General features: G+C 49.9%; 1 protein-coding gene across 1 annotated transcript in view; it reads left to right on the forward strand.

Moving 5' to 3' along the window:
* Window positions 1-10233: 10233 nt before the first annotated feature.
* LOC133118451 (zinc finger matrin-type protein 4-like) overlaps window positions 10234-24033 on the forward strand; it is a 55458-nt gene continuing 41658 nt past the window's right edge. Inside the window, exon 1 of the mRNA XM_061228476.1 lies at window positions 10234-10489. The gene's annotated coding sequence lies outside the window, so the exon portion shown is untranslated. The remainder of the gene's footprint in view (window positions 10490-24033) is intronic.

Genomic DNA, 24033 nt, shown 5'->3' on the forward strand with positions numbered 1-24033 from the left:
TGGAGTCTGCATGTTCTCCCTGTGTCTGTGTGGAGTCTGCGTGTTCTCCCTGTGTCTGTGTGGAGTCTGCGTGTTCTCCCCGTGTCTGTGTGGAGTCTGCGTGTTCTCCCCGTGTCTGTGTGGAGTCTGTATGTTCTCCCTGTGTCTGTGTGGAGTTTGCATGTTCTCTCCGTGTCTGTGTGGAGTCTGCATGTTCTCCCCGTGTCTGTGTGGAGTCTGCATGTTCTCCTCGTGTCTGTGTGGAGTTTGCGTGTTCTCCCTGTGTCTGTATGGAGTCTGCATGTTCTCCCCGTGTCTGTGTGGAGTTTACATGTTCTCCCCGTGTCTGTGTGGAGTTTACATGTTCTCCCTGTGTCTGTGTGGCATTTACTCCAGGTACTCCGATTTTCTCCCACAGTCCAAAGGCATGCAGGTCAGGCTAACTGGACAGTCTAAACTGCCCCTAGGTATGTGTGTGTGAGTGAATGGTGTGTGTGTGTGTGTGCGCGTGCGTGTGTGTGTGTGTGTGTGTGTGTGTGTGTGTGTGTGTGTGTGTGCGCGTGTGTGTGTGCGTGTGTGTGTGTGTGTGTGTGTGTGTGTGTGTGTGTGTGTGTGTGCGCGTGTGTGTGTGCGCGCGCCCTGTGATGGATTGGCTCAATATCAGTGCATGAAATAGTAGTGCCTCTGCAGCAAGGCTAAAACACACACTCACACACTCACAGTCTCATCCTCTAAACGTGTCATTTCCCTACAGGGAGGTGCAGAGTCTGTCCTGATGGATTTCATGCTCACATACATTGTGTTGTCCAAGGGGCATGTAACACATTTCACAGTAGATCAATGGGGATTAAGGTCAGACCACTGCCACAAGGTCAAAGCATTCCCTGAGCATAGATACATACCACCAGGTTCAGTTAAACGCGCACAGTTTTACGTGCAATTAAAAAAAATTCAATTTTGACACTAATTTTAAACTAATTAAAATGGGAGAAACATACAGTATATAACCAAATTATCTTTATGGTGTTTAAATATCTGTTCGTATCTGCATAATATTTTACATTGGCAACTCAAAAGCCTCACTTGCTCTGATTCTGCCTATAGTTCATACACAGTACAGTTATGTAACATTACTTACAGACGTGCATTTCTGCGTGCCTCTCTGTGGCCTGCAGGTGAGCTGAGGAGTGTTAACGCCCCTGCAGGTGAGCTGAGGAGTGTAAACGTTACCCCTGCAGGTGAGCTGAGGAGTGTAAACGCCCCTGCAGGTGAGCTGAGGAGTGTAAACGCCCCTGCGGGTGAGCTGAGGAGTGTTAACGCCCCTGCAGGTGAGCTGAGGAGTGTAAACGCCCCTGCAGGTGAGCTGAGGAGTGTAAACGCCCCTGCAGGTGAGCTGAGGAGTGTAAACGCCCCTGCAGGTGAGCTGAGGAGTGTAAACGCCCCTGCAGGTGAGCTGAGGAGTGTAAACGCCCCTGCAGGTGTGCTGAGGAGTGTAAACGTTACCCCTGCAGGTGAGCTGAGGAGTGTAAACGCCCCTGCAGGTGAGCTGAGGAGTGTAAACGCCCCTGCAGGTGTGCTGAGGAGTGTTAACGCCCCTGCAGGTGAGCTGAGGAGTGTAAACGTTACCCCTGCAGGTGAGCTGAGGAGTGTTAACGCCCCTGCAGGTGAGCTGAGGAGTGTTAACGCCCCTGCAGGTGAGCTGAGGAGTGTAAACGTTACCCCTGCAGGTGAGCTGAGGAGTGTTAACGCCCCTGCAGGTGAGCTGAGGAGTGTAAACGCCCCTGCAGGTGAGCTGAGGAGTGTAAACGTTACCCCTGCAGGTGAGCTGAGGAGTGTAAACGTTACCCCTGCAGGTGTGCTGAGGAGTGTAAACGCCCCTGCAGGTGAGCTGAGGAGTGTAAACGGCCCTGCAGGTGAGCTGAGGAGTGTAAACGCCCCTGCAGGTGTGCTGAGGAGTGTAAACGCCCCTGCAGGTGAGCTGAGGAGTGTAAACGCCCCTGCAGGTGAGCTGAGGAGTGTAAACGTTACCCCTGCAGGTGAGCTGAGGAGTGTAAACGCCCCTGCAGGTGAGCTGAGGAGTGTTAACGCCCCTGCAGGTGAGCTGAGGAGTGTAAACGCCCCTGCAGGTGAGCTGAGGAGTGTTAACGCCCCTGCAGGTGAGCTGAGGAGTGTAAACGCCCCTGCAGGTGAGCTGAGGAGTGTTAACGCCCCTGCAGGTGAGCTGAGGAGTGTAAACGTTACCCCTGCAGGTGAGCTGAGGAGTGTAAACGTTACCCCTGCAGGTGAGCTGAGGAGTGTAAACGTTACCCCTGCAGGTGAGCTGAGGAGTGTAAACGCCCCTGCAGGTGAGCTGAGGAGTGTAAACGCCCCTGCAGGTGAGCTGAGGAGTGTAAACGCCCCTGCGGGTGTGCTGAGGAGTGTTAACGCCCCTGCAGGTGAGCTGAGGAGTGTAAACGTTACCCCTGCAGGTGAGCTGAGGAGTGTTAACGCCCCTGCAGGTGAGCTGAGGAGTGTTAACGCCCCTGCAGGTGAGCTGAGGAGTGTAAACGTTACCCCTGCAGGTGAGCTGAGGAGTGTTAACGCCCCTGCAGGTGAGCTGAGGAGTGTAAACGCCCCTGCAGGTGAGCTGAGGAGTGTAAACGTTACCCCTGCAGGTGAGCTGAGGAGTGTAAACGTTACCCCTGCAGGTGTGCTGAGGAGTGTAAACGCCCCTGCAGGTGAGCTGAGGAGTGTAAACGGCCCTGCAGGTGAGCTGAGGAGTGTAAACGCCCCTGCAGGTGTGCTGAGGAGTGTAAACGCCCCTGCAGGTGAGCTGAGGAGTGTAAACGCCCCTGCAGGTGAGCTGAGGAGTGTAAACGTTACCCCTGCAGGTGAGCTGAGGAGTGTAAACGCCCCTGCAGGTGAGCTGAGGAGTGTTAACGCCCCTGCAGGTGAGCTGAGGAGTGTAAACGCCCCTGCAGGTGAGCTGAGGAGTGTTAACGCCCCTGCAGGTGAGCTGAGGAGTGTAAACGCCCCTGCAGGTGAGCTGAGGAGTGTTAACGCCCCTGCAGGTGAGCTGAGGAGTGTAAACGTTACCCCTGCAGGTGAGCTGAGGAGTGTAAACGTTACCCCTGCAGGTGAGCTGAGGAGTGTAAACGTTACCCCTGCAGGTGAGCTGAGGAGTGTAAACGCCCCTGCAGGTGAGCTGAGGAGTGTAAACGCCCCTGCAGGTGAGCTGAGGAGTGTAAACGCCCCTGCAGGTGAGCTGAGGAGTGTAAACGCCCCTGCAGGTGTGCTGAGGAGTGTTAACGCCCCTGCAGGTGAGCTGAGGAGTGTAAACGTTACCCCTGCAGGTGAGCTGAGGAGTGTTAACGCCCCTGCAGGTGAGCTGAGGAGTGTTAACGCCCCTGCAGGTGAGCTGAGGAGTGTAAACGTTACCCCTGCAGGTGAGCTGAGGAGTGTTAACGCCCCTGCAGGTGAGCTGAGGAGTGTAAACGCCCCTGCAGGTGAGCTGAGGAGTGTAAACGTTACCCCTGCAGGTGAGCTGAGGAGTGTAAACGTTACCCCTGCAGGTGTGCTGAGGAGTGTAAACGCCCCTGCAGGTGAGCTGAGGAGTGTAAACGGCCCTGCAGGTGAGCTGAGGAGTGTAAACGCCCCTGCAGGTGTGCTGAGGAGTGTAAACGCCCCTGCAGGTGAGCTGAGGAGTGTAAACGCCCCTGCAGGTGAGCTGAGGAGTGTAAACGTTACCCCTGCAGGTGAGCTGAGGAGTGTAAACGCCCCTGCAGGTGAGCTGAGGAGTGTTAACGCCCCTGCAGGTGAGCTGAGGAGTGTAAACGCCCCTGCAGGTGAGCTGAGGAGTGTTAACGCCCCTGCAGGTGAGCTGAGGAGTGTAAACGCCCCTGCAGGTGAGCTGAGGAGTGTTAACGCCCCTGCAGGTGAGCTGAGGAGTGTAAACGTTACCCCTGCAGGTGAGCTGAGGAGTGTAAACGTTACCCCTGCAGGTGAGCTGAGGAGTGTAAACGTTACCCCTGCAGGTGAGCTGAGGAGTGTAAACGCCCCTGCAGGTGAGCTGAGGAGTGTAAACGCCCCTGCAGGTGAGCTGAGGAGTGTAAACGCCCCTGCGGGTGTGCTGAGGAGTGTTAACGCCCCTGCAGGTGAGCTGAGGAGTGTAAACGTTACCCCTGCAGGTGAGCTGAGGAGTGTTAACGCCCCTGCAGGTGAGCTGAGGAGTGTTAACGCCCCTGCAGGTGAGCTGAGGAGTGTAAACGTTACCCCTGCAGGTGAGCTGAGGAGTGTTAACGCCCCTGCAGGTGAGCTGAGGAGTGTAAACGCCCCTGCAGGTGAGCTGAGGAGTGTAAACGTTACCCCTGCAGGTGAGCTGAGGAGTGTAAACGTTACCCCTGCAGGTGTGCTGAGGAGTGTAAACGCCCCTGCAGGTGAGCTGAGGAGTGTAAACGGCCCTGCAGGTGAGCTGAGGAGTGTAAACGCCCCTGCAGGTGTGCTGAGGAGTGTAAACGCCCCTGCAGGTGAGCTGAGGAGTGTAAACGCCCCTGCAGGTGAGCTGAGGAGTGTAAACGTTACCCCTGCAGGTGAGCTGAGGAGTGTAAACGCCCCTGCAGGTGAGCTGAGGAGTGTTAACGCCCCTGCAGGTGAGCTGAGGAGTGTAAACGCCCCTGCAGGTGAGCTGAGGAGTGTTAACGCCCCTGCAGGTGAGCTGAGGAGTGTAAACGCCCCTGCAGGTGAGCTGAGGAGTGTTAACGCCCCTGCAGGTGAGCTGAGGAGTGTAAACGTTACCCCTGCAGGTGAGCTGAGGAGTGTAAACGTTACCCCTGCAGGTGAGCTGAGGAGTGTAAACGTTACCCCTGCAGGTGAGCTGAGGAGTGTAAACGCCCCTGCAGGTGAGCTGAGGAGTGTAAACGCCCCTGCAGGTGAGCTGAGGAGTGTAAACGCCCCTGCGGGTGTGCTGAGGAGTGTAAACGCCCCTGCAGGTGAGCTGAGGAGTGTAAACGCTCCTGCAGGTGAGCTGAGGAGTGTAAACGCCCCTGCAGGTGAGCTGAGGAGTGTAAACGCCCCTGCGGGTGTGCTGAGGAGTGTAAACGCCCCTGCAGGTGAGCTGAGGAGTGTAAACGCCCCTGCGGGTGAGCTGAGGAGTGTAAACGCCCCTGCAGGTGAGCTGAGGAGTGTAAACGCCTCGGACCGCTGTCTGTGCACAGTGTGCTCTGCACATTGTGCTCGGTCAGAACACAGAGACCCGGTCAGAACGCAGAGGCCCGGTCAGAACGCAGAGACCCGGTCAGAACGCAGAGGCCCGGTCAGAACACAGAGACCCGGTCAGAACGCAGAGGCCCAATCACACGTCCTCTTGTGACAGGCCCTGCTCTCTGGGTTGACAGATTGCCCAGAAATTCCTCTGATGTTTTAAATTCTCTCCGGGAGCAGGGTTCCCATGCCGTGGATTAGCCCCCTAACTGGGCCACTTCGGAGATTAGCCTGGGGGTGAAGCCATTGGAGCCACTGGTAGCTGTGTTTTGGGCTGCTCCTAAAACACACTGTGGGTGCGATTAGACACAGATAGTCTACAGTGACAGAAATAAACGTACCTGCCCATGGAATGCAAATCCACACACGTCTAGGATAACTGGGAAGGTTGTGATTCAGACCCCATGCATTTGTATTGGTGGAACTGCCAGTCCGTTGTGAGAATGGTTGTTTAATCAGCCAGTGAGAGCTCGTTTGAACTGGGTTTAGCTCTTACTTCACGGTTTGTATCGAGAGTGTGAGCAAAGTAAGCCGTATTAAAGTAAGCTGACAGAATAATCCAGCGGGTTTGATTGCACTGCGTATTCCCTGACATTCAGAGTGTGTTTGCTCACAGACTACTGCCAACACCATTTCATTTCATTTATAGTTATTCAAGGTATGCAAATTCTGCCCTCAGGCACAGATTGTGAAACCTGAAAATATGTAGCTTTAATCAGAGTGCACTTAAACTAAAGCGCACAGGCTGTGTAATGTTAGAAATGTATTTAATTGCCTGAAAGTGTAAGCGAATAAAGCACTTTCATATTTCCATTAGTGATAATCCACTACTGTAGCAGGCTCCACACAGTGTGATCTGTGCGAATGAAAAAGTTTGTGTTTGTGGGTTGTTTTTTTGGGGGTTTTTTTGTTCAGCTTTTCCGCTTAACCAAGCTGTTCTGAAGACACTGGGTACTTTACATTTTGCAGAGTGTTTGAAAAAAGAAATCAATGGCACTCAGAGGTCCAGAAAGCAGAGAAGAGAGGCACTTGAAATGAAAAACAAACAACGCAAAAAACATCAACCCGCATTCGACGAGACACCTTGAGAAAGCCTGCCCCCGGGGGGCGTCGGGAATGGAAAGGAGGGAAGAGGAGGTGCAGGAGGCCCAAAGCCACGTTCAGCTGTCACACACGCCGAGGGACTCACTGACACCCTCCACCATCGAGAGCTGCCATTGGCTCGGACACGCCGGGACGCTGCGTGTGCAGTAATCACAACAGCGCTGTGAGCCTACGCCCATTACATTACATTACATTACATTACGTTACATTACATTACTTTACATTACGTTACGTTACATTACATTACATTACATGTCATTTGACCGATGCTTTTATCCAAAGCGGCTTACAGTTGATTAGACTTGAGCAACAGACAATCCTCCCCTGGAGGGTTAAGGGCCTTGCTCAAGGGCCCGACGGATCTTATTGTGGCTACACCGGGGGGGATCGAAACCACCGACCTTGCGGGTCCCGGTCGTGTACCTCACCAACGCACGCCGCGTCTGTTTGCCATCGTCTCCACCGCCACGCCTTTCACAGGGCAGCTGAGCGAACGGGACCCGTCAAGCTCACATCCTGCTGAGGATGAGAGCGGATCTATTCGTTTGAAACGCGATGCAGCACTCTTGCCCCCCTCCCCCCCCCCCCCCCCTCGCGGTGTCGTATGATGCAGCCGGGGCTGTTTTAGAGGACGGCGTGGGAGCGGGAGCGGGAGCGCTTTCATTCCCTGCGCCCCTCGGACGCCTAGTGAGGTCCCCGTGTGTGGAGCGGGGACTGCGGCTGCAGGTGATGAAGTCTCTTTCTCCTGCGGGGGGGGGGGGGGGGGGGGTGGAGCTGTCATCTCGGATGCCCTGGCAACTGTGGGGGGGGGGGTTCAATATACAATACAGTTAAACCAACACGGTTGCATTAGTGAAGGGTCTGTTGTGTGCGTCACCCCAAAAGACTCCCCGTTTTGGTCCAGGTGTATGGACTTGCCCCTGGCTGCGGTGGTTGAGGCGATTGACTGTGGTCCGGAAGGTCGGTGGTTCAAGCCCCAGTGCAGCCACAATATAAGATCAGCGCACACATTTTACCACAACAGTAAAATCTCACTGCTCCCAGCACTTGCTTAGAATCACCTTTATAGATGCCAGATTATGTAATAGCCTCTATCCTGAATGCATTTATATGTACCTGTTGCGATATGTTATGAAACAGTAAAATAGTGCAGAATCTAGCAAATATCATACGGTGTCTACTCTGACCTGAGGGCCTCTGGCCAGGAGACCTCCATCTTGTTTTTAAAGGGCGGAGGTCGTGATACCCGTGCCGCTGCATGCCAGCACTCCCCGAAGCTTATTTCCACCTAGCAACAAATTCTCTTGAGCACGACAACACAATCTGCAGTCGTGTGACTTCTGGATCAGCCGGATTTAGATGGGAGCGGGTCGGCCCGGCGCTGGTGTTAACGTGATGACATTTCGCTGGATGGGACACCGAGTGCGGACATCGGAGAGACGGATCGGGTTTCGTAACGGACGCCGAAGCTGTGGCGCGTGGGGCTCGTGCCCTGCTCTGCGACGTCGTCAGAGTGTACACGGGCTCCCAGCCCCGTCTGCCGCTCCGAGCGGAGAAAGTTCTGTTCTATCTTTAGAGTTCAGTACGGCGAGCAAACGCAGGGGAGAAAAAAAAAAAAAAAAACGCTGCTGAACCAGCAGAGATTCAAATGTCTGCAACCGTGCAAATTATCAGCCGCCGTCTCGGACACGCCTCGGAAAGGCTGAGTTTGCAGTAATGTTCATCCGGCTTTGTTCACGAGTATACGGGCCATACCTTCGTAGGCTGTACAAAAAAAATTGAGTTAATGGTGGCAGGCCTCTGTGATTAAACTGGTTTTTAACGATGGTCTCCAGACGCCGGCCCACTTGGGAGCAGGTGCGGATTTTGACCTGCCCTACAGCCCAAGGACAACTGCTTGGCTGTAAACCCATCCGTGGCGTAATCGTATCGCCTTCATCTGGCCACGCGATCCGGACGTCAACAGGTTGTTCGTTAGATGGCTGTGGAAATTAAATTAGCGTCTTCAGGCTTTGTCAAATTCCTACGCTGAGTGACAGGGACCTGGCTCCTCTTCTGAGAGCTGGGATTAGCCGAACACATGTGCGGTAATCGATGAATGCGCTTCTTAACAAGTGGAAGAATGTTATTAACATCATTTATATAATAATGCATCAAACTATGAACAGAACACTCCATTTCTAGGCAGTTGAATGGAATACAAATGGCTAAGCCACAATTCGACATCGAAATAAACAAAATAAATATTGCTAAAGTATTGTAAACATAATGGTTCTCGTTTTCCATATAGAACAGCCCTGAAAGAATACTTTCCATTTCACAAAGAGCTCTTTATTTGTGCTCTGCTGTGTTTGTGAAACACAGAATATCGGATCCTTTGGAAAGAGGTGAGATTTTGGCACAGCGATGTCGTAACTATAATTATCGGAGTTGCCTATAGGCTAGAATAATTTTGGCTTTGCTTGTGGCAGGCACGGACGGGGCGTATTTCTTGGCCTACACGAGTCTGGACTAAATAGGACAGCCGTTCCTCCAGTCAATATCTATTTTTCTTAGCTGGACTTAAGTCAGCTCCAGGATTGCTTTCGGCCACCGAAAGCCCCTGTGCTTTACTTCTTCTGTTTAATTAGAAATACATTTCCGATCCCTCCATTATTCTTCCAGCGCATTTTGGCTCCGCTGATGCTTTTGTCTGGCAAAGTAATTTCTCTGCTTTGATTGATTGTAAAGCAGTGGCTCTCAGCAGAGAGGGCTGAGGCCCATACAGGGGCGTCAGGGAGAGGCCAGAGATCACAACATAAAATACAATACAAAAGCACAACACAAACTACACATTTATACAGTCTCAAGTAACAGCTGCAGACCTCAGTTTTTAACTTATAAAATCATCAAGACACGTGGAATTATTCAGCTAAATAAATGACACAAAGCAAGCAACTGATAGTATACAAAACGCAATAACCCCCTTTACACTCATATGTGTGACTGCTATGATTTATTTTAATTACATGTGATTTCATGGGTTTAAATTGGATAATCGGATGAGTTGTACACAGATACAGAGGTGACGACAGGTTATCTTTTCCCCTGTGTGGGGGGGTTCTAGTATTTTGGTGTGGGGGGGGAGGGGGGGGGTCCTTTAAAGCTGAAACAGTGGCATTTATGAAAGGTCTGATACGTGTGTCACCCCAAAAGACTCCCCATTGCTCAATAACTTCACAGCAGAATGCAATTTGGTCCTGAAAATGCCCAGAAAATGTCTTGGCTCAGGTGGCTACGCTGATTGACTGTGACCGCACTGATCCAGCGCTTCCTTAGAATCACCTTTACGGATGCCTGATTATGTAATAGCCTGTAAGATTACTACCCTGAACGCATTTATACGTACCTGTTGCGATACGTTATAAAACAGTTAGTAAAATAGTTCAGAATCTAGCAAACATCATACTCTAACATGATGCCGAACAAAATGTAGTCGCGAAAATCAATAAAGCCAAATTGTCTTGACTGCATTCAGAAAATGTAAACGCCAATCGGACAGCGCGAACGCAGATCAGTTGATGCACGCGCTGATTATGGTCTAATACAGTGCGGTACTTGTGTTGCCTACTATACTTTGTAATGATATCAATCATCGCATCTGTTTATTGCCGGATAGTTAAAAACTGGTGTTTTACATAAGCCGATACTCGCCCTTGCGGTGCCCTGTAGACTACGCTGTACTCCGGTTCCCACTACTGCTCTGCCGACGTCTATCTTTGTTCTGCTCTCTCGCTCACTCGCCCAATGTCATTCGCGCTCTCCTGATGCGTTTGTACGGAGACTGTCATTTCCACGGAATGCGAGAGGAGCCGGCACAGAGTTCACACGGATCCTCTCTCCCGAGTTTACATTCATACTTTAGTAATAGATAGAGTACAGTTTATTTTACCTGTATCGATTGTTACCATGGCGAGTTAATAATTACTTGCCAATAAAAAAAAAACCGTAGGCTGCGGCTTTCAACACCTCACGCGCACACTGGAAGGAGGACAGAAACAAAATCACCCCGGCAACCAACCTCAACTTTTTTTGGATTCATGTGCCATTTTTAAAACGTAAAAGCAAAGGATCGTTGATTTGGGATTGCGGACTGGTTTTGGTGAATGGACAACGTATTAGTGCTGTGGTGAGTCAAAGATGCTCCCGAAAATTGACTGGTTGGATAACGTACCGACTAATGTACTGACAGCGGTATGGTACTATAGAATGACGAGGTTATACGAGCGGCACTATGTTAGCCGTTGCATCACATTTCATCCATTTCACAGTCGATCAGCATTAAACGATTAGCACGCTGTATTGTTGGGAACTAGTCGTTTTGGTTCTCAGTCGTCGTATTTATATAATAAGTGCAAAGCTACAGAAACGCAAGAAATAAACAATGCGCCACGAGGAAGGTTTTAAATCACTAGCAGTTGCGGTTTTCCCACGTGGAACTGACAAAAGAGGTGCATGCACATTTCTCCTTGAATTAACTTTCCCGTAGCCCATTCTCTAGAGTAGGCTAGGCATATACATTGGATAGTATTTCCGTTCAACTTAGTAAACTAGTGACGTTATGGGATATCTTTCGTTTGTTGCAAGAGGAAAGCGCTTTGAGCAGTTGCAAAGCCATAGAAAATATTTATGCTTCCCAAACTGACCGCGGTATTGACAGAAAGTGAGCACAATTTGTAACCTTTTTGCTTTTGTTATGTATTACTGTTTTTACATATACCGCAGTGCTCTGCTCTCTTTCACACTGAATATGTGGAGTTGTCCCAAAAACTCTCTCCAGTTTGCGCACGCAAGGACAGGTGCTTGCTCCGGCAGTATCTGGTGTGTACAGGTGGTATTAGGAGGATGTGCAGACTCCTGATTAACGGTCCGTGTAGGCTATCAAACATGACTGCTCTTCGTGGATTGTCTCCCAAGCAGAATCCACATTTTAACAGGTAGGCTAGTGTTTGATAATATTGGTTGCTTGTGTCTTAATTACATTCTGCGCATCATTGCCCTTACTTTATGTTCTGAAAGAAGGAAATTGTGGTGCTTTAAATTCCTACTCGTCACCGAGTGCAGGCACTCTTTGAACACTTATCATTAGGCCTACTTACCCGACTAATATCTTGCTATTGGCACTGCAGTTTCTAAACACAACAGGTGGTCTCACGGTTTGTCGTTTGTCGAGCGTTGTGCAGTGCCTATTTTTAACGACAATACCGAGTGGCGTCGCCTCGTGCAGTCTGATCTCTTAGCGGGATGGCTAATGGAACCGGTCCATTACGGGCCGTGGAATCTGAGACGTTTTCCGAGAAGTATGGACCACTTCCCCGGACCCAGTGGAAATTGACTGGTCCATGAGCGGAGACACGAGTCATGAGTCACCCTTAATTAGTGCGGAAACTATAAATCCAATTGGACAGAGTCTCCCACTAGGATGTTCAATTGAGCTTTTGTTGCAGGTCAAAATGGCACGTGAAAATAATCAGCCTAAACCACCTTGGCTTTGCTACTGTGGTTACAGGACTCGGCTGCGGCTAAGTTGATAACTTTAGGAGCAAATTAATGCATCCCAATGAAATATGTAGTAGATGTAGTAGTATTTATTTTTCCTAATTTAAGCATTCATGCTTTCAGATTTCGCAGAAAAATTTTGGAACGCATCGGACTATTTAAATGTTAAATGTTTTAATAAAATATTAACATAATGCAGTAAAAAAGTAAAGTGCAATAAAGCCTGATTATATTCATATTTTCTGACTTGTATTTTTGGTCAGTAGCACTCAGAATGAAAGCCTACTTTCCAGCTGCCTATGATTATTTCTGGGCTTTAGCAAGTCCCATGCCATTTGCCACCATTATGTAGCTGTATGTTAGCAATATGCTCCACTTAGGATAATTTCACTCTATTTGTGTCATTGACTATTCCGTGGTATGTCAACATAAGGCAAGGCAGAGTATAATATTCACTTGGGTATACATATATTTTCTAAAGCTACAGCCTGTGTCAACATGCAAGACCAATACATGATGCTTGCTACAATCAGAAACTGTAGAACTGGATTTGTGGGTGAAGAAATGGCTTTAGCGATACAGTTTTCGAGGTGTGGTGAAGTGGATCCATCCAGGATTGGTACACTGAAAGTCTTTCTGAAACGGATGGAATGGAGTCATTTTGCACGTGGCTAGTTTCCGCAGGTTTTTGTGGATTGAGCAGAAAGGCGCGGGCGCAATAAGAACATAAACCCGGCGGGTATGCGGAACAAAGCCCCCCCAGCTGCACTGCGTATGAACACATCTTACACTTTGTTTCTCTCCCCGTAGTCTTTCTGTCTGCTGACGGCAATCAGTCCTGGTGACTTCTGGGTGTAAGGTGGGCCTGGAGTCAGAGCTTCGTTGTGCAGCACCAGAGGGTTATTCCAGTGTTTTTATATGGAGGGCTAACATTAGCCTTCAGATTGCAGTGCGGTATTGTGCTTTAAAGTCTGATTAGATTCACAGGCGTGCTGTGTAAGTTTGGTTGCGTTTCACTTTGAGCTCTGGCAGTGGTCTACTGAACAGACTGTAAGGAAGACTCTCTCTCTCTCCCTCTCCCTCCCTTTCTCCTTCTCCCTCTCCCTCTCTCCCCTCTCTCTCCTCTCTCTCTCTCTCTGAGTGCTTCATCTTCAGTGAGCAGGAGAGCCTGTGTGCCAGGGTGTCTGTGGGAGCTGAGTGATGTTCTCTGCTTGTCCTGGTGAAGTTACTAATGATCACGGCACGCTGAGGGGCTTCCTGCACTGCCACTCCATTCAGAAAAAAACAGCCACAGATACATTACAGTGTGTGCGCACACACACACACACACTCACTCACTCACACACACACACACACACACACACACACACACACACACTCACTCACTCACTCACACACACACACACACACACTCACTCACTCACTCACTCACACACACTCACTCACTCACTCACACACACTCACTCACTCACTCACTCACTCACACACACACACTCACTCACTCACACACACACACTCACTCACTCACTCACTCACACACACTCACTCACTCACTCACTCACTCACACACACACACTCACTCACTCACACACACACACACACACACACACACACACTCACTCACTCACTCACTCACTCTCACACACACACTCACTCACTCACTCACTCACACACACACACTCACTCACTCACACACACTCACTCACTCACTCACTCACTCACTCACTCACACACACATACATGCCCACGTACACAGACACATCCACACATACACACTCACACACACACACACACTCACTCACACACACACACACTCACTCACTCACTCACTCACACACACACACACACACACACACACACTCACTCACTCACACCGACACATGCCCACATACACAGACACATGCCCACATACACACTCACACACACACACAGGACTTACATCCACACATACACACACACCCACACTTCCAAATATACACACGCGCAACCACTACCTTGGAATCGACCCATGCGCGTGTGTGTTTATTGCAGGGTGAATAGACCTATAAAATCTGTTCATTATTAGATATCCATGTTTGTGGTGTGAAAGCTTGGCTTATTTTTAGTCTGGAACCAAAACCAGCCTGTGGTTCCCGACTGTCTTTGAACGGCGCTACCTAATCAGCAGAATGACTCGTGTTATTATCAGGCCATATTAAATATTGTTTTACTCCAACATCATTTCATGTGCACCGTGCCATTTTTCTGCACAGGTTATCAAACCTACACGCCCCGCTGTGACCTTTCCAAAGCAATTAATTTTCTTCTCATCGCTAATGAGACGTGAATAGACGGCCCACGGTCTCTCGGTATCCCTCGGTCACAAGATCTCACGCCGCCGTTAATGAAGACAGTATCTATTTGGCGTTTAGAGCAACGGTTGTTAGGATTAACTATTCATAAAACATAATATAAACATGAAATCCATAGACCTGCTTGTAAGCAAGGACACACTGCTCTCGTTCTTAACGGTTTTCCTTTGTGCTTCTCAGCATTGCTGTAATGAAGTCGGTGTTCATGCAATGCCGGCAGACGGAGGGGTTTATTGATTAGCAGTATTTTTCATCCGGAATGTAGGGAGATGGTTTGCATTCTGTGCATTTCAGGGGCGCCGAACCCTGGCTGGCTGCCCGGGATCTCTCTGTACAGCTCAGATTCTGAGGAAGTGGAAGAAGGGTTAGAGAACTGGGACTCGGTTAGCACCCCGTGGTTCATACTCACTAGTTACCGCTTATGCTTTAGTGCTCACTAGTTAGTGCTTCTTGGTTAGCGCTTGCTGGTTAGTGCTCCTTGGTTAGCGCCTGCTAGTTAGCGCTCCTTGGTTCACACTCACTAGTTACCGCTTATGCTTTAGTGCTCACTAGTTAGTGCTTCTTGGTTAGCGCTTGCTGGTTAGTGCTCCTTGGTTAGCGCCTGCTAGTTAGCGCTCCTTGGTTAACACTTGCTAGTTAGCGTCCCTTGGTTAAACCTTGCTAGTTGGCATTCCGTGGTTAATGCTGGCTAGTTAATACTCCTTGGTTAATGCTTGCTAGTTTGTGCTCCTTGGTTAATGCATGCTAGTTAGTGCTCCTTGGTTAATGCATGCTAGTTAGCACTCCTTGGTTAATGCATGCTAGTTAGTGTTCCTTGGTTAATGCATGCTAGTTAGTGCTCCTTGGTTAATGCAGGCTAGTTAGTGCTCCTTGGTTAATGCATGCTAGTTAGTGCTCCTTGGTTAATGCTTGCTAGTTAGCACTCCTTGGTTAATGCTTGCTAGTTAGTGTTCCTTGGTTAATGCTTGCTAGTTAGCGCTCCTTCATTAGTACTCCCTGGTTTGCGTTCAGCTAGTATTGTCCACAGAAACCCCCTCCCTCAGCATCCCAGCCCCTTGCTGCAGGCAGTGGGGTCACCCTTGGGCCTTGCTGGGGGACATCCAACCCCAGAGCGTAATGATCTCTCCCCGTTCTGCTGTATAAATGCTTCTGTGTTCCCTAATTCACCGGAGGTTGCAAAATCGCTGTCAGATGAAACCGGCTGAGGGATATCTGTGAGTTAATTTGATCCGTTGGTACGGAGATCCCTGAAAATGATGTGCTCGTGCAAATGCTGTACACACAGGCTCTGGTGTTTTTTCCCCCCTTAGTGTCTTGGTTCTCCTCCATGGCCTACACTCTCAGACATAAAAGTACAGTGGAAATTTTTTTTGTACTTTGAGGAACAGATATATTTTTTTAATGGTACAATAATGTTCTTTGGTACTAATGAGCGCCGTCTACAAGCAAAAAGAAATTGTACAAAGTAATGATTAAGCCCGTGGATAGGGGTACAGTATTATGCACCTGCTGTGTCGGTAACCAGCCCACCAACAAGCTTTCACGTGACGAATGTGCATCACGGGAACCGTCGGACCGAAACGAAAAAGAGGCCAGGGCATCTGTCCCATGGCCTCAGGCTCCCTGCCACCCCGTCTGGATGCTGGCACGCGGGCTGGATCCAGAAGCGCCGCGGAGCGTGCCAAGCCCTCGAGGGCACCTGGCCTGTCCCCGACCTCCCGTGGGCCCTTGCCCATCCCTACTCCCCCCCCCCCCCCCCCCGAGGGTACCCCCTGTTCCTCTCGACTGGCTCAGCCTTCTGTGGTGACGTCTCGGGAGGGCTGGGGGCGGTGCCGGCGGCGGTGCCCGTGCTCGTGACGGGGTGTGGGTCCCGCGCCAGGCGGCGTATCCTGGCACATTTTGGGGGCTCAGCGTGGCGTTCGCGTGCAGCTGGTCCTCTGACTCATCTCATACATCAGGGATTCTGCTGTCACAGGCCGGCGCCCTGCTGGCACGATGCTGCCCTCTCTCTTTGGCTTCAACCCGGCTTTCCAAGATGTCCGTCTACCGTGGCCACCGCCAATCCAACATGGCCGCCTCTCCTGTTCCCCATCAATGTCCATACTGGCCTATTAACACCCCATATTTTCTCATTAATGCCCCATAGTCTCCAATTAAAGAACGCTGTACTGAGAAGATGGTGTGTCTTTGGATGAATTAAAAATGAGAAAAATGATCCACTGAGAGACTAACAGTCCTGGGTCAAATCCGTAATGCCTTTGGATTCAAATGCTTTTCTACGCTTCACTGGGCTTGTCTGGTGTATTGGAACCTTTGAAATAAAGTTCAAACGCCCATCCTTCTGGTCCTCCTTCTGGTGCACCAGGCAAGATCAGTCGAGCACAGAAAAGTACCCTGCGCAGGATTCCTGTGGATGTACACTAATAGCACACGCGTGTAAACAACAGACAAGTGACTGACAGCTTCGGACAAGGTCAAGGCTTCACGCCTCCTTCTGGCACTCCCTGGATTTACGCTTGCAGTTAAGGACCTCATTAAATCACCCTCACAGTTGTTTCAAAGCTATTCCTGGTAACTGCCCTTTAACTAGAACAGGTAGTAAACTTTGGCATGTTCTTTCCTGTGGTAAGACAAGGGCGTTAATCGTGAGGTGCGGGAATTGTCACGCGTTACCGCACGACCGATTCTCTCTAAAATGTGAGCTGGTAGCGGGCGTCCATTTATTTAAACATGCGATAGAAATGGCATCTTTTAGGAGGGAAAGCAGAAGTGGAGTTGAGTGTAATGACTGTGGTGTGTTATGTGATAATGGCAGACCGGAATGGCTGAGGAAATGGAGAGAGAGCCCCTTCATTCAGTCTTTCTGCTCTTAATTCTGAGTAATGACTCCCAGCGTTGTGCCCTTTTAGTTTCACATGAAACATTAATCTCGCATTTCAGCGGCTGCCAGAGTCTTTTGGCTCCGGCGAGAGTCGGAAACGATAACGCTCGCCGAAATGTGTCCCGGAGTGTCGAGGTAAAGGGGCCTGTTGGTGCCAGAACGGATCTCCGGTAGAGGTAGGGCTGCCCCCTTAGCTTTTCGGGGGCACTATACAAGATGTATTGTGTCCCACCCCCCGCCCCCCCATGTTGTTTCTGGGTGAAATGTGATCACAGAATGTGGGGGGGAGGGGGTGTTACACCCCCACCCCCCCCCCCCATGTGTTTGACTACAGGTGTCAGTAAAGGACTTGCCTTTGGGAGTTGTTTGTCAGCTATAGGTGTACATGAAGTGTGTCCCCCCTACACACACCATTTTATATGATTATTCTAGAAGGCTTTAGAAGAGTTTTTATCTATGTGATGCTCCAGCGCTTGGAACCATATCCTCTGGGGTTTTTAGCGCACTTGTCCCTGGCTATGATTTGCACTTTATCATACGTCGCTCTGGATAAGAGCGTTTGCCGAATGACTGTAACGTAAGGCAAGTTTCGCAGACCGCAATCCCCCACAGTGGGCTAGTGACTTCCGTTTGCCCCCATCCCCTCACATCCTGTTACAGTCCTGTGCCTTCTTCACGAGTGAAAAAATAGAGAAAAAGGCTCGCAAAAAAAATAAAAAATCTGTGGTGACTCTGATATGACCTGTCCCAGCTCCGTAAAACACCAGAGGGCCCAGTACGGACACCGCCTCTGTCTGGATGATGATTCCTACGGGCGGCAATTATTTTCACTTTGTGGCGCCCGCGCCTGACTTTTCCCGCCGTATTCTCCGCTCCGGCCACCCCAGATACCGCGTCCCCGCGGCCTCCTGCGGCCACAGGCCCTGTGTGGCACAGCGCGCCCGCTGAGCTGCCCCGCGTGCCACAGGCTGCCCTGCTGCGGTCGCGGGTTCAAGTCCAGTGTGTTAGCCGAGCTATCAGAGCTTCAGATGGACCGCATGCTGTGTTTTCATAGTCTTCATTTTGAGCATGGCCTACTGCGGGAGAATATTTCTACTGTACATTTAAAATGTCTGATGTACAGTCGCGGGTTCAAGTCCAGTGTGTTAGCCAAGCTATCAGAGCTTCAGATGGACCGTATGCTGTGTTTTCATAGTCTTCATTTTGAGCATGGCCTACTGCGGGAGAATATTTCTACTGTACATTTAAAATGTCTGATGTACACTCTCAGAAACAATGGTACAAATGCTTGTAGTTTTGGCAGTACCCTGTAGGTGCATAAAATTACCCCAAGCAAATATATTACTCATTTGTACCTTTTTCTGCTTGGGAAATGTACCCTTTTTTACCCAAAGAGAACATTACTGAACTTTCAGGGTAAATTTGATCCTTTGAAGAACAAAAGTGTACCTCCTCTGTACTTCTGAGAGTGTTAGGCACTTCGTACATGTGGTTGATGTGTTTGGCTGTCTGTGTGTCTGCCTGTCCATTTGATTAAAGCTATCTATAAAGAGAGCGGTTAATCTATGGCACTTTGAGCCCTTGCTGGTGGACAGGTTTACTCTCCGTGTTTGTTTACAGATATCATCAGGCACACTGTGAAATGGGGCGCACAGGCCAGGACACGGGGTGCTGGTTTGGGGAGAGCTCATGAATACAAACCCGGTCCGGGAGAGGGAGAGGGAGAGGGAGAGGGGTGTGTGAGGTCAGGGCAGAAAGTCAGAAATGTAGCGTGAGTGTGAGTGAACTCACAAAAGCACAACTCTGCCATCTGTTCCTCTCCTCACACACACACTCTCTCTTTCTCTCTTGCTCTCCCACTCTCAAACACACCCACATACACACACACACTCTCACACATACACTCTCTCCTTCTCTCTTGCTCTCCCACTCTCAAACACACACACACTCTCTCTCTCTTGCTCTCCCACTCTCAAACACACACTCTCTCTCTCACACACACACTCTCTTTCTCTCTTGCTCTCCCACTCTCAAACACACACACACACATACACACACACTCTCTCACACACTCTCTCTTTCTCTCTTCTGCTTTCCCTGTTTCTGTCTCTCCCTGCCCTGCTTTTGTGGCTCCATCTCTTTTCCTTTCTTTCTCACTCCCTTTGAACTGGCTGATAAAATGTTAAAAAAAATATGTTTTTCTTCAATACCTGATGCATTAGTAAACTTCACAACACTTGTGAAAGGCACTAACCAACAGCAGCTCTTTGGTGTTGCTATGACCATGTAATCAACAGAAAGGCATCACAGGATCACGTGGAAGCTGCATGTCCTTGGTTCTGATTGGCTCATATCGACAACATCTAAGTGCGCGTTCACAACATCTCGGAACTCGACAGTTTCCGGGAAATGTCCTGTCGAATGGTTATAAATGTTGTCGTTCCGAATCGGACTCGTTTGTGAGAGGACAACAAACGCGCCAGAGCTGAACATTGTCAGGGTCTTATCCATTATTCTCAGCGTGCATGAACCTGGTATGTTTGGAGTGACGCTAAATTTTGTCGCCCGTATACCCGCTCAGATCCAACCTTCAGACGCGAACAGCAAACACACCGTAAGAGTCTGAATGACTGGCATAGTGGTGATGATTGTTCATCATCCAGACCTCCCCCCCCCCCCCCCCATTTCTGGTTGTGATGCTGACGGGGGTGACATTTGCCTAAGTCACATTTTCTCGATTTCTCTGTCTTCATTTGTTTTCTTGCCACTTTTCCCTAACCTTTCCCGATGGGTGGAGCTAGGAGTAGATAAAAGAGCAAGAAACAGAAAAGCAATGCGGAAAATAAACGATTGGAATGAGCCCCAAATGGCCTGGCCCCTCCCACCCTCTCCACTTCCTGTATGTGATTGACAGCCCTCTCAGTGCCCTACAGAGTGCAGCCGTCAACACAGCCAGTAATTCTACATTTTCATTAATTGTCATAATTGAGCTTTTCCTTGACAGCTTGAGTCCTGGGAAGCCTGTGCCGTAACACTGGGAAGTGTGGGATTCACCCAAATAGGTCCCAGAACGCAGGCGATATCTGTAGCCATTGCTGTGGCAGTGCTGGGCCTGTCGTGCCAATAAAGCCTCTTGACGCTAAATGAATTGGAGCGGAACTCGCTTAACTCGTCCAGCTCCTGGGAGGTGGGCCAAGAATGGCCCGTTTTGTCAGGTTATACTGAGGGGTTTTTTTTTTTTTTTGGGAGTGAAACCACGGCCTCGGTGTGCGGTTGAAAGCTTGGCCGTGGAGGAGCAAGATGTCTTGAGCGTCGGAAAATAGAAAATAGCATTTAGAGACTAGCGCTTTCCGATTAATGCCTCTCATTCACCCATTCACACACGCGCCAATGGTGAAAGGCTTCCCTGCAAGGCACAAATCACTTGCTTCCCTGCAAGGCACTTGGTTGGAGCAATTGGGGGTTAGGTGATTTGCTCATGGACACTTTGACACACCCAGAGCGGGGGCTCAAACCGGCAACCGACTGCCAGACAACCGCTCTTACCTCCTGAGCTAATGTTGTCCCAATCGGTGGGTTAGGGTCGCAAACCGGGGTCCACAATGAGACACAACGTCCTGAGGCAGGCCATGGAGACCACTGATATGCTGCCTCAGATCATGGCCAAACGGTCAGAGGAAGGTATAGCAGTTATGCAGGGAGATGCGGGACCATGGACGGATGGGTTTGGGCGGATGGGTTTGGGCAGATGGGTATGGGCGGATGGGTTTGGGCGGATGGGTATGGGCGGATGGGTATGGGCGGATGGGTCCGGGCGGATGGGTTTGGGCGGATGGGTCCGGGCGGATGGGTATGGGCGGGTGGGTTTGGGCGGATGGGTATGGGCGGGTGGGTTTGGGCGGATGGGTTTGGGCGGATGGGTATGGGCGGATGGATCCGGGCGGGTGGGTTCGGGCAGATGGGTACAGGCAGAGGATGAGGTAAACTGGGAGGATGTTGTCTGGGGTTCTTGCTCTATAGGTGCAGGCTTGTAGGGAATAAAGGCCGTCTCTCCAAAAAATATTAGGGAAGGTTTATTTAGACACCGGCTGTGACTAAGTGCACAAATGACGCTGAGGATTCGGCAAAGTCAGACTGACTTTTCCCACAGACCTTTCCACTGACTGCTTTTTATACACCTTTCCAGCTTTGATCAAGAGTGTGTAATACACATAATGGGAGCATGTAGACACTTCTGTGGCACCTCTCAAGTAGGCAGCAGTGTGCTGTCCATCCTGCGGTGACTGAATTAGTGTGGTCTCGTTGTCTCAAGTAGCTCCTGATCTCTCTCTCTCTCTCCCGGTGGCTATTCTACCGCTGCACCAGCTCTATTATGATGCCGATAAGAGGCCATCGAGGGACCGTTTGGCCAGCAGACACACCGACGCCTCAGTCTGCCCGGCATATCGTTCACGCTGTACGTGCTGAAATAGAGGAAGTGACATCACGCTCCAGAACCTCAGTCAGAGGAGCTCCAGGGTTCGTTTAACCCCAGCTTGCCCTGCTCAGCGCAACGATTTTCCATGTGCATGACTAATTAGCTTTGTCTGTCCAAAGGGTGGTGTGTCATTGCCAATTAACGGTGGGTCACCAATATCTACGATTGCAAATGGCGCCCCTGCAGGCTAATTGCATTGTTGAATGCTGATCTCAAGTGACCTTCCAAGGCTTTGGCCCTCCATCTTGGAAGAAGCGTTGCCATTTATCTTGGGAGAAGACCAAACTGGCTTTTTGTGTGTGAGAGAGAGAGAGAGCGAGAGAGAGGTAGGGAGGGTGTGTGTGTGTGTGTGTGTGTGTATGAGAGACAGAGAGAGAGCGTGAGAGGGGGGGTGTGTGAGAGAGATAGGAAGTGTGTGTGTGTCTGTGAGAGAGAGGGAGAGGGGGAGGGAGTGTGTATGTGTGTGTGTCTGAGAAAGGGTCTAAGAGAGTGTGAAAGAGAATGTGCATGAGTGTGTGTATGTGTGTGAGAGAGAGAGAGTGAGAGAGGGGGTGTGTGTGTGTGTGTGCGTGAGAGGGTGTAAGAGAGAGAGGGAGTGTGTGTGTGTGTGTGTGCGAGCGAGCGAGTGAGAGAGAGACAGAGAGAGAGAGAGAGAGAGAGAGAGGTGTGTGTGTGTGTGTGTGTGGCAGAGAAGGGTACATCATAATCAGCCGCGCTCTTGTGCTGTTTATAAAGAGATACAGAGCCTCTTGGCTTCAGAGCCACCTGCTGCTGTTCGCCATACCAGCTAATTACAGCAGCATGAAGAAGCAAGCACTTTAAAACCCAACTCTCACGGATCAAAACACCCCACTAAGTCACATCCCGAAGCTGGGCCTGTCAAAACACAATGCAGCTCACAGCTTTAATATCGAGCTCGCAGCTTTTATATCGAGCGTGGCGCGGCTCCTTACTTACTGATTGGGCAGCGGTGACCCACATCATTAACCTCACGTCATTGATTGGTCCTTTAAAAAAAAAAGTCGCGAGGTTAAATCGTTATCGGGGTTGCGTGGCATTTAAAGCTGTTTCTCTGCCTCTGGCTTTGTTTCTATTGGACGAACAGATATCCTTGACAACATATCGATGGTGAAATGTTTTTATATTCTGCTCTGGGCAACATTATATAAATGAAGTTAAAGCATAAATAATTTGAATGTGAAAGATCCATACAGTGTATGTGTATGTTGATTATGAATTAGCATGTAGAACTTATTCAGAGCAGTGGAAGGTTCCTGCAGCAACCTGGAGGAAGGTTTATGGGGAAGTGATGGGAATTAAACCTCCAGCTGTATTTCTTTGGTTTGTTTGTTTGTTTTTGTTGTTGTTAATCTGAAAGTGAAATCGAATCATTGCCGTGCCTTTCCCTTCCTGTTAAGGAGGCGTGTGTGTATGTGTGTGCGTGCGTACGTGCGTTTGTGTGTTTGTGTGCGTGTGAGCGTCGTCTTTGATTTTCTTCACCTCTCTGCTCCCCCCTCACTCACAATCACTCCCCATCTTTCTCCCTCTCTTTCTCCCTATCTGTCATCTCTCCCTTTTTCTCTCCATCCATCCCCCCTCCATCTCTTCATCTCTCTCTCCCTCTGTCTTCCCCTCTGCCTCTCTCTTCATCTCTCCCCCCTCCATCTCTCTCCCTCACCCTCTCCACACTCCACCTCTCTCCCCATCCCTCTCCCTCTCTTTCTCCCAATCTCTCATCTCTCTCCCTCCCTCTGTCCTCCCCTCTCCCTCTCTCTCCATCTCTCCATCTCTCTCTCCCTCTGTCTTCCCCTCTGCCTCTCTCTTCATCTCTCCCCCCTCCATCTCTCTCCCTCACCCTCTCCACACTCCACCTCTCTCCCCATCCCTCTCCCTCTCTTTCTCCCCATCTCTCATCTCTCTCCCTCCCTCTGTCCTCCCCTCTCCCTCTCTCTCCGTCTCTCCCTGCCTCTGTCCCCCCCTGTCGCTCCCTCGGTGGTGTAATTATCATTTAAATTACTGTGCCGTTTTCATTAAATTACCGTGCAATTTTCAGCGAGAGGATCTTCCCTTTCTCCTGTCATTATGTGCACTCGAAATCCTGCTTTTATTCACGAAGCGGGCTGAAAAAATAACCACGGCGTTCAACAGTTCTGAAGGTTCAACTCAAATATTTTCTCAATAGTTGCAAACCTGTTAGACTGCATCTTTCTGAGCGGACCAACTCGGTCATAATGGCTTCAAGTGTTCATGAACTGTTTTTCTTTTTCGGTTGAGAACAAGTTTGGAAACTTTTATGATCTCGTAATCTTGTCGGGTTGCAAACACTTCCTTAAAATGTTTGTAAAATGGTCGTTAAGTGTAAGTACAATCTGGACTGTTTTGCAGTGTAACTGGTCAGCGTAGTGCTGGGCATTAATACGTCTTAATTCCCCTGAATTCTGAACTGTTTCGTGCCCCCTTGGAGA

Source organism: Conger conger, chromosome 18 (genome assembly GCF_963514075.1).
Source record: "Conger conger chromosome 18, fConCon1.1, whole genome shotgun sequence".
NCBI lineage: Eukaryota > Metazoa > Chordata > Actinopteri > Anguilliformes > Congridae > Conger > Conger conger.